The sequence below is a fragment of the Sycon ciliatum genome, chromosome 7 (genome assembly GCF_964019385.1).
Source record: "Sycon ciliatum chromosome 7, ocSycCili1.1, whole genome shotgun sequence".
In the NCBI taxonomy this organism is placed as follows: Eukaryota; Metazoa; Porifera; class Calcarea; order Leucosolenida; family Sycettidae; genus Sycon; species Sycon ciliatum.
Genome location: NC_088649.1, coordinates 35,750,807 through 35,762,540, shown reverse-complemented (window position 1 = coordinate 35,762,540; position 11,734 = coordinate 35,750,807). Strand labels below are relative to the sequence as shown.

General features: G+C 44.2%; 1 long non-coding RNA gene across 1 annotated transcript; it reads right to left on the bottom strand.

Annotated features, from left to right (window-relative positions):
- Positions 1-3,907: 3,907 nt before the first annotated feature.
- On the bottom strand, positions 3,908-10,801 carry LOC135821449 (uncharacterized). The gene is made up of 3 exons (XR_010554359.1): positions 10,653-10,801; positions 4,748-4,819; positions 3,908-4,013 (listed from the first exon to the last, which is right to left on the bottom strand). It is a non-coding gene; the product is annotated as an uncharacterized LOC135821449 (long non-coding RNA).
- Between the last annotated feature and the right edge of the window lie 933 nt (positions 10,802-11,734).

Here is an 11,734-nt window from a genome sequence, read left to right as displayed (position 1 = left end):
ATCAACCAAAGACGAGCGTTTCCAGTCAAAAATCCTGCCGCGTAGTCGACCCTCTGTGCCGCATTTGGGAGTGCCAACGACCGTAGGGCCATGTCCATTGCAAACGTCCATTCTTTGAATGTAGCGGAATCTCCTCCAAACACAGGCGGCTCTTTCGTAAGGCGGGGTGTTGGCTCCCACGGTTCCGAGTTCGGATGTATCGTTCGGTGTCCTTGGCTAACGCGCTGAGCGGTCTTGATATCGTTTATCAGCCGAACGACGAGTACGAGGAGCGTAAGCAGAGCGACCAGAACACCTGCCAAAAGCAGAGTAGTAACCATCCTCTGCTACCAGTGTAACAGGTTTAATCAAACTTGAAAAGTAAGAGGCCTGGTTGAGCGTGCCTCGACCAGTTATATGCAAAATGTGATAGTATACATGTGGCAATGGCGCCAATGAAGGTGCTAATAGACAGGCGTAAGACGCACGAGGTGCGAGGGAGTGTAAAGTTATAGAGAACAGGGGAAAACTGTTACACATTCCGCCACAGACAACACGAGAAGGACACCCGCCTATCGCAGTACGTCTGGACCAAAAGGATGAAGGGAAGGCATGCAGCATTCAATGGGCGGTACACCGCAGAGCAGCGGCCTACAGCTACAAAAGCAAAAGGTGCAACCTGTGCCTGGCAGAAAAATTGGCTATCGCGCAAGCACCCATGCACCTCTCTCTCAACAAAAGGAGTGAGCTTGTGTCAAAGTGTCGCCATGAGAATAGGTACTGCCTTCGGAACTTTAAACCATCCACAGCCATCACCTAATTAAGTAAGAGACAACCGGCTCCAGTGGTGGTCACCTTTCACCACTGCTGTCATTCACATTTTCACTTTAGGATTTGCCTCATGATGCAGTCATTCACGCTTTGCACTGCCGCCATTTACAACTTTTAGATTTGCGCCATGCTGCAGCTATTTACACTTTGCTTTGTGAGTATATAAACCAATACTGATCCAGATTTCTCATTACTGTTTTCTGATGATCGCTTAGTGCGTGAAACTCGGAGTAAAAACACTTTCTCTGTCCTCCTAGTGTTTGACCTGCATGCAATGGGAATTTTCCAAAATCCTAAAGTCCCCCGGGAACAAGAGTATCTTACGTGATTTGACGTAGATCTGAACATATCTATCCACACTGGTATGGCTCCTCGGTGAGTTCGTCTCCAAACGTAGGAGATAAACAAAACTGCACAGACCACTGCCTGTAACGAGCAGGTTATTACGTAAATCCCTGCATAGAGGCAAAAGCAACAGCACAAATGGCCATTGTCAGCATTTCACGCTACCGCACAAACAGGTCAATGGCATCAAAAACATTCGCATTGCACCTCGTACATATATTTTGTGAGTCAAAGAGAATTGCGTTAAACAGGTTAAAGAGACTGATGCCGTTTTGTCAGTGATGCGTATATAGTTTTCATAGCACTCGTTGTGCGCATCTCATATTTCGTTCCAAATTATACTGCTCGAGAGTATGTTCGGATATGTTGGTACAAACTACCTCAACAAATAATATATTCATAAGAAAGAAGGGACCAATTGAACAACAAGTCACGCTATGCTGTCCACATTGGAACAACAGATGCTTGGCAATCAGCTCATGCCCTGGAATTGCACGACTCTGACTTGCACGACTCTGACTTGTATTGACTGTCTACCAATAGCTGAGTATCAGATGTAGCACGTCTTGGATGCGCATTCCAATAGTATTCCAGCGTGGAAGGTTCATACCTCTGCTAAGACATTCAGCTTGTTCTTGTTTTGGTTGCGTTGACCATCTCTCTATGTTATCACTCTAACTTTGAAGTTTTCAAGTTGGAAGGTTCGAAATTGACAGCAACTGCGGCTTCAACAGCAGCGACGGGAGCAACACAAGCGATGTCAGCAACAACAACAATAGTACTACATCCTATGGCATCAGATCCTATAGCGTTGGAATTTATAGCATTAGACATGGCTAGCATTTTACCGTTCACGCTAACTTCGTCGGTCGGCCTGTACCGTTTTTGTGTGTTTTCAAGACATGGTTAGGTTTTCGGTTTCTAACACACCGATCGACTTGTGACGTAACCCTAGTTGGAATCTTACCGTTTCGTTATCTCGCTAGACAGAGCTTTCTATCGTTGAAACGATACCAAACCGACGGTATCGTGGGTGTTGGGTACGAGTACCAGGCAGGCACAGTGGGTTGGTCAAAGACCATGATTGAGATACGAGAGGTACCTGGTTCAAGTCCTGCGTGGGAGCGGTTTTTCCAGCCGTGCTGCTACCCACAGTCAACTGGGAACTTGTGGCCAGGCACAAGGGGAACAAGGATGCAGCTAATGGGGTCGTTCTCGGCACTTGTGTCAGTGGTTGTGAGACTTATCCACTCACCCCCACAGTTAGGCGCTGCATCTGCCGCTAGGGTTTACCGGGTGTTAGCGGCCGTCGTGAGTTCCCATTGGGAACGGACTTTACCTACTTACCATAGGATTTAGCGTGAACGGTAAAATGCTAACAATATCTATTGTATCTTACCATAAACTGTGTGGGAGAACTTACAGGTGATACAAATTCGGCAAATTGCTAAAAGCCCCAAACTCGATGTGCTTGATTTTGTTTTTGTTGAGGTTTCTGCAAAAAACGAAGTCACAAGAGTCAGTGGGTATGCATGAGAGGTTTGCACGAGAGGTATGCATAAAGTAAACCAATGCCATTCCAGTTCAAATTCCACGTGCGAGTAACGATATGATATGAGAAATCTTAGGATGCTGAGTGCCAACACTATTACTACTTCTCAACATAATCTGCTAATGAACCTACATGTCTGTATGTCTGTATGTCTACCACGTAAGACCAAGCCTGAGATCGGCCACGCTACTATTCTATAGTATATGAAAGATAGGAGTAATATAGATGGCATGAGGAAGATGTACAGTCAGACAAATATCCAGATAGACAGAAATACAGATGGACAGGTAGACAGTTCAGCAAATCAACCATATCCATACTGGCAATGCAGAATGGAGCGTTTGGTACAGGGGCGGATCCAGACCCCAAAGCTGAGGGGTGCGAGGATGAAACTTACATATTTTCTTTTGCAGTAGTAAACCAAAGACATAGTATGTTATGTGTGTTACTGTATAATATCATAATTACACATAGCACCAAGATGTGTAGTATGATTAGTTACACATTGAATGTCAAAATTTACAAGTAATTTACGACTGCTACCGGTATGATTCTCAGTCAGACACGGATTATGCTATGTACATGCTAATCGCCCAATGTCAAAAGGATGATGGCTCTCACAACGACGCTTAGCAGCAGGCTCCATGGTCTCACCAGCTGGTACACCAGCTGTGTCCGACATCTCCGCTCAGCATGCACGGAAACAGAGTCGGAACAAGCAGTGAGAATTTGAAAGAAGCTAACACGACAACTGAAACATGCAACGTCAAAAGTAAAGAACTTCGAAGAGAGTTTGTTGCCGGTGAAAAAGTAATGGTAAGTTCCAAAAAAGTTCTATTCCAAATGTGCAGCCCTGGCGCGTTGACGTGCACAACGAGCAGTTGAGCACGTGTCCAGAACGATCACCTGATTGCACACAAATCATCCGCGGATCTGCGCAGCGAGCCTGGGCCTGGCCTGGCCTGCCTTTTTTTGGGGTTTTTTTTGGAAAAATCCTGACGGGTTCATTTGCACCCTTCACACCCCCCTGGATCCGCCCCTGACCAAACGAGATAAAGGGGGAGAAGAAACAGTGAGAGAGGCAGTCAGACATACAGACAGACAGACAGACAGAAAAGCGAGTAAATGAACTCCAAAACGGATACCGTGAGAGAAATTGAGTGAATAACGGACCATAGTACGCTCTACCCCCTACTTTGTTGGCATAGTAACTCCCAAGGGCATTCATACTCACATTGTTTGGATATTGCTGAGGTTCACGAAAACGCCTGCCGATATAACTTGAAGCAGGTTTCCTGATAGATCTCTGCAGGGTATGAAAGGCCAGAAAATAACCATGCATTGAACAGAATGCAACCGTGCTTTCTAAAATTAAATCACAGTTAATATTTTCTATCCACTGTGACGGCAAAAATCGGTTGGGAAGCAATTATTGGTGACCTGGGAGATAACACACCGCCACCTGATCCCGTTAAGATTTTGGTAGTAGGTACGGAAACGTTGACTCGCCATAACACAGAAGGACAGAACTGAGCGTGGTTTATGCTGGGCTGCTCTTTCTACTGCTAAGATATATTTTTATTGGTTTTAGGTAAGATGGAAACGGGAAAGGTCTGAAGATAAAATTGACTGTAACCATCAGGACTCGAAGCAGGGAAGTTCGCTTGAGGTTAGCAGTGTTCTAACCACTGAGCTATGGTGTAGCTACTGTCATTACAGCACAGACCGCTCAACATTTTCTTCAGACTTAAACACTCACGATTTCTGTACATTTGCAACGCTACTTTGCACGCTCCTTCTTCTCAATCGAAAATATCAGTGCACTCCATGCACAAACTGATTGTTTTTGAAACCTCTAAATCATTGGAGAGCAACTCTGTCTTTAAGAACTCAGATGGTAAGCCAAGGAAAAAATTGTAACATGGAAATCGCGGACACAACTTGTGCCCACAATTTCCATGTTACTTCAAGTACAAACTCTGTCTTTCATCGCAAAAAGAACAGTCTCTATGTCCATTCAAAGGAGACTGTCTGACTTACATTTCTTGGACTTTTGAAATATTTGCGAAACTCCAAGTTTCGAGAATGCTTATTCCAGTGTTCGCCAGCAACCTGAAAATAAAACATTATTCACACAGATTGAATAGCAAATACAACTCTTTAGATGATCACAAACACGCAGGCCTACAGTATCCCAAAGACCAAGGTATAATTATTTGCATTGGACATGCGAAACTCTCCGCTTACGACGAGAAGCTGTTGGCACAATTTTGATATGTCAAGTCAACTTTACATAGTGGAGGAGATTTTAATTCATATCGCCCACAGCCGCACAAAGGCATTGGCTACACAAATTGAAAACCTCTACAATTTTCGCTCCACATATACTGGCACCCCCAGAGACATAGACAGCAACAGCGACAACACACAAAGGGAAGGGTTGTTGGCTGCAGTCAGATGTGACCCGGATAACAAGTGTGGTATGGAAGCAGCAAGGACTGAAAACAGAGTGTCGCAAATAGAAAAGGCATGCCAGGGTATAGCAGAAATAGGCCACGATGCAGAACCACTTGGGACAGTCAGATTTTTTTTCTGGACCGAGCCAGCTGGGGAAAAACCCTCGCGCCGACGGACGCAGTTGTGATGGAACAAAACCGGGTGTATATCCCCAATGGCGATTAGGCATCATGTAGGCATGGTAAGCACATTACGGCAAAACGTGATATATAAAAAAACAATGAAAATATGCACAAAAATGAAGTGTGGGAGGACAGGGACACTGGTGAAACTCAAAACTGACTGAAGAAGTCAGGAAAAGAAGCAACAATAGAAAACACACCAGATGCCATATTTACAACTGAAAATGTTTCGCGAGAAATCATTTCTCGCCTATCTCGCTGCGCTCGGCCGGCGAGAAATACAACATCTCTCCAAAATAGTTTTCAAATTCTTCAAAATTTTCTGCCAGGACATCCTCAGGGGAATGAAGGAGATTGCTGGTTATATCTTACATTACACAGGTAAAAAGCACATGTACCAAGTAAGCCTTAGCATTCGTAAGCCTGTGTGAAGTTTCTGAATCTGATCATGAATACGCCTACTAATCATGTACTAAATGTAGACTCTTCCAACATCAAGCTCTCCTTTCCAACAGGCAAGGCATCTTGACTGATCTAAAGTAGTCACGTGACCGGATGGAATACTTGAAGTACAGGTAGGTAAATGGGGTTCGTTTCTGCCCGATGTACTACGGCATCCCTATGTCATCCGGGTATATCACGTGACGATGGTGCGGCATACCGTATTTAACCTTCCTCACTAGTTACACCTACTTTAAGGATACATTTTTGTTTTACTTGAAAAGCACATAATCACCAGAAAGCTGACAAAGAAAAAAGAGTAAGAAAAGACAGATAAAAAGAGAGCGGAGAGAGATAGAGAGAGTTGGGGTACGGTTTGAGGAGGATAAGACATTGAATGGTGGTCGCCACAGCCACAGATAGTAGCAGTGCTGGTGAGGCTACAGGCACTCCACTGACCAATAGGTCTCAGTATCGCCATGCCGGTAACGAACCAAAAGAAAAAACGGAAGAAACTCTGAAGCGCAATACATGATTAGTGGGCGTGAAACGAGTACTAGTATCTATTTTGACCAATCGATCACTCGTTCATAATATTCGATCGAGTATCCGATTATTTCGAGTATTTTATCAAAATTAAAAACTAGATTTGCGAGTTCTCGTCCACTTCGGAAGAAATTATCTGTGAACATAGAACAAAAGTCGCCAACGTCTTGTACAGAGTGTAAAGTAACGATTTTCATCAGTACTTTCATATCTCAGAACGTTACTTGCGGTGGTGATCCCATCGTCCAAGTCTTAAAATACTGACTCAAAGCCATGCATAACGCATGCATACCAGTAGACCAGCGGTACAACATAAGTTTTTGAAAAATACAATGCCAATATTAAAACAAACAAAAAAACCATCGAGTGCAAAATTTCGAATAGTCGCTCGTTTTAAATTTTCGAACGAATACTCGAATATTCGAACTAATCGTTTCACCCCTAAAATTTATTTTGTGATAAGTAATAACAATTAAAGTAATAGGGCGAGTGGCGACCAAGAGAGGACAGTAAAGACCGGTAGTATGGGGTGCTTCAATGCAAATCCCCAAACCAAGAGGTGCTATGTGGAAAGAACAGTCAGACGATCAACATGATGGCTTCAAAGCACGTCCCAGGACCATGGCTGGTCTGACATGTGTTTGTTGACGAGCAGTGAGTGGCGAGTGGTTGGCCAGACGGGGAACGACGCCCTCACGGAGGCTGTTCCACAATTCAAGGAAACTGTTGCGAAACCACAAGTTCTTAAGAGAGCATATCTGAGAAACCAGAAAAGCAGGGCTGGGCCATCTCTCCGATTTCGCTCAAATTTTGCAAGTAGGTTTCCTTTGGGGTCTACAACAACAATGCAAAAGGACTCGTTTCATAACTGACGGACACCTTGGAACTGGGGACCACCTCGAAATGGGCACAAAATACGATTAAATATTGGGTCCAAAACGAGCGCTGGTACAGCGTACACGATTGAGCTGAGAACAAACCACTATCATGCAAACATCACCCCACCTGAGTAGTCTTCACATCACCACCACATAGAGCCATGGCTAAATCCAGGAAAGCAATGGCCATCATCTCCAAATATCACTAAATTCCATTGCTAAAATAGCCAAATTTCAAGGACCATAGCAGGAACCATTTACGGCGTCCATTTTTCTGAACCATGCACTGCAGCACAGTGGACTATCTATACTACCACCCAGGACATGTCTCGTAAAAAGTGTTCCAAATTTTCTGGGAATATACAAATTTGAATATTTTCACTTCACCACATTGCAACATTGCCAATTTCCTACACCGCGAAGGAAAGCGCCTTCTCAAGCTCCAACACCAGGCACGGCTCCAGACGCCAGCATGCCAAACACTGTAGCGTGGTCACCTCTACCGAGTCTGACAAGAAATTTGAACTGACAACCCTTGTCACTCCAAACAACAACCATTTCCTTCCCTGAACGACTCGAATTTCACTAGCAGCAAAGCTTTGCAGAAGTGCAAAAAAATTGAACAAATCTCGATTTGTGCGATCGAAGCACGATATTTTGCGTCCTGAAACTGGCCGTGCGCGGACTACCGCGTTACATTGCAGATCGACGGATTTGATCGAGTTGATCGCAAATCAAGATCAGAATCAAATCTAGACGATCACGTTGATCAGCAACATGCTTTTAACGATGCTACGATGTATGATGGCATGCTGCTTGAGTGAACCATGAAGATACACGATGCCCTGGACTTCACGATATGGAATCTAGCTGCAACCTGTTTACCAGGGAACTCATTCGACATTTCGGCCACGTAGTCGCCACAGGTTTGAGCACGTGCTTTTCAGGTGCACTCCGGAGAGATCGACCTTTTGGGTACAGAAATGCATCAATGGCTATTTCGTGTGTCTGGTAACTTGGTCGTGTGTTTCGTGCATTTTTTGAGGATGCCAACAGTAATGTTGTGTAGCGCCCATGGATACCATCTGTTGCCGGAGCGACATAGCTCAGTTCTATCGACATAATGTCTCCATTCCCACCTGATCTATATTCCTGCAACTAGATAACGTGATGGGCTCAATACATTATTGGTGTTTTGAGTATAGTCCTAGAAATCGAATTTTCATTACGAGCTGAATTTCACAATATCCTCCTTGCCAGGTCGATGAAGTCGCGCTGAGACCAAACTCTGCGTGGTCAACCAGCCCTGCATTGTCACTGATAAGAGTGTCGACCTTTTAGAGACAAATAGTTGCTCGACAAGAAAATTACAACAAGCAGACTTACGCTCGCTCCTCACCGAACCTGAGGAAAACCCACACCTCGCTGCGTGCTGCGAACTCCGGCAACTCGGGTAAATGTACGCTAAAATAGTGTTGCTGATCAGCCTTCGTCATCCAGATTTTGATTCTTTTTTCAAATTTTTTATTATAAGTCTGATTCCCACCTTCCAACCCGGCAAATATTTAGATTTTGATAAAAACGATTCAAAGCCTCTCAATTATTTTGTAATACTTGAAGTATAGATATAAGAATAAGAATAATAATAGTTATACTTTCACACAAAACAAGCTCGGTGCAGCACTAATCACGGCAGGGGAACCCGACCCTCCACCATCGCCAACTCACGAAGCATGTGAACTGGACGGCAGATTTTGATTCTGATCTTGTTTGTCGATCAACTCGATCAAATCCGTCGATGCTGCTAGTGACATTCGAGTCGTTCAGGGAAGGAAATGGTTGTTGTTTGGAGTGACAAGGGTTGTCAATTCAAATCTCTTGTCAGACTCAGTATAGGTGACCACGCTGCAGTGTTCGGCGTGCTGGCGTCTGGAGCGGTGCCTGGTGTTGGAGCTTGAGGAGGCGCTTTCCGTCATGGGGGTAGAAAATTGGCAGTGAAGCAATGTGGTGAAGTGAAAATATGCAAATTTGTTTATTCCCAGAAAATGTGGAACACCTTTCACGAGACATGGCCTGGGTGGTAGTGGAGGTAGTCCACTGTACTGCAGTGCATGGTTCAGAAAAATAGACGTCGTAAATGGTTCCCGCCATGGCCCTTGAAATTTGGTTATTTTAGCGATGGAATTTAGTGATATTTGGAGATGATGGCCATTGCTTTCCTGGATGAAGCCATGGCTCTATGTGGTGGTGATGTGAAGACTACTCAGATGAGGTGATGTTTGCATGATAGTGGTTTGTTCTCAGTTCAATCGTGTACGCTGTACCAGCGCTCGTTTTTGGACCCAATATTCAGTCGTATTTTGTGCCCATTTCGAGGCGGTCCCCAGTTCCCAGGTGTCAGTCAGTTATGAAACGAGTCCTTTTGCATGGTTGTTGTTGACCCCAAAGGAGACTTACTTGCAAAATTTGAGCGAAATCGGAGAGATTGTCCATCCCAGGTTTTCTGGGTTTCCCAGACATGCTCTCTTAACCCTAGGACGGCCGCCACTTTCAGTACTCCTAGAACGGCCAAACGGTGTCATTTGACACCTGCATACATTTCCATGTCTAAGACCTATGATGTAGGTTATTATAGTTTTTGTTTTCAGTGCTGGCTATCACTAGCGGCATTTGTGATGTACACAACACATTGGGATCCACCAAGACACCATTTTTTGGCTATACGCAAAGTACAATGTACGCGTAACGGCAATCGCGAAGGATGAACTCAATTACTGGCAAAACTTCAATTACTTGCAAAGGAATTTCGTATAATCACGGAGTTACAATAACAAGCAATGTGTCAACGTCACTTTGCATACGAGGAACTGTTTTTTTTTGGAATATGTGCTTTGGCCTAGTCGGATTATTCGACCGTCACGATGAATGACACACAGTGACAAGTAACGGTTACAAACATGGACTGACTATGAGCATCATTCTTCCACCAAGCTGATACATATGCTGCTAGACATGGCTGCAAGATTAGGCTAGTAACGACTGCATTTTACACTCTTTCAAAGAGGTGTACCCTTCTCTTCTCCTTGGCTGCCACTTAGCAACCAGATGCCATGATTATCTCCAAGCTTATTGACCAGTGCAGGAATGAGCGTTGTCTGGATATGCATGAATTAGCAAAAATACTCAAATTTCGAAAAAGCCAAAAAGTACTGTGCTAGTGATTTCAACCCTGCCGAAGAGGCGTGTGGTAAGTCTCTACCTACTACAACTAATTACTAATATCTACCTAACTATCCCTCTCAAGAATCTGATCGGCCTGCTGCCAGCTGGCTACTACACAGCATGCTAAAGCTACGGAGCTCAAAAAAGCTAACTCTGCTACCTCTGACTAACGTTTATATGTCTTAATACCATGTTCAGTATACACGTATATATACTCACAAGAACGTTGTGTTTCTTGGCAGGTTTGTAGGCAAGTAGACCAGAGGCTGATTCTGACAGTCTATGGACGTTGCGTTGCAAGAACACGTAAGCGGACAGCTGTGTACGTTCAGCACTGACAAGGCCATGACTAGAATGAGAAGACTGTAGGTACAGAAACCCGCTGCAGACTGAGACAGGCCATGACTAGAATGAGAAGACTGTAGGTACAGAAACCCGCTGCAGACTGAGACAGGCAATGACTAGAATGAGAAGACTGTAGGTACAGAAGCCTGCTGCAGACTGAGACAGGCAATGAACAGAGCAAGAATGGAGATTATAGTTTTGATTACTTCAAGTAAAAGAATGTAATGGATGTGATCAGACATGTTTCGAAGTACATGTAGAGATCTTTCCCTTCTTCGGCCAATTCCAGGTCAGCTTCTTACCTATGTATAAAAGTTCCTCAACTCCAGTAGCTGTGTCTTTCTTATGAATTGATTTCAATTATGTAGCTATCCGTCAGAAAGCTTGCTAACCATAGACATCAATGAAGAATATAAACATAGGCTCGGATGGAGAGCCAAGGATATCTTCATAGAAAAGAAAAGGATCAAGGAACTACCAGGTAAGCTACAATGTCCACTGACACGACCAGTTACTTGACAGTCAGCTCAGATGATAACATTGCACGACACTGACCAGCGGCATTGACGTTCTAAAACCAGCTCTAGAACATCTTGGAAGTGCAGTTAGCGCACTCCAACAAATTTCCAAATGCCAGGATCGTCATCGATATGCATGTACATCCACCACCGAGATCAATGATAGCTACGACTACTTTCAGCTTGTGCTTGTCTTGGTTGAGCGCACGTTCCCCTCTTTTGTTATTCCTATAACTTACAACGTTTCAAGTGGGAAGAGTGCGCATCCAAGATGTAGCTAGGTGGTTAGTTGTAGAAGGTCAGTACCGTCGATCAGTGTCTTGCATTGCTATTGCATAAGCTTATTGTCAAGTACGAGTGTGTGTATGTGTGTCTGTGTGTGTGTGTGTGTGTGTTTGTGTGTGTGTCTGTCTGTGTGTGTGATTGTGTTTGTAAAAT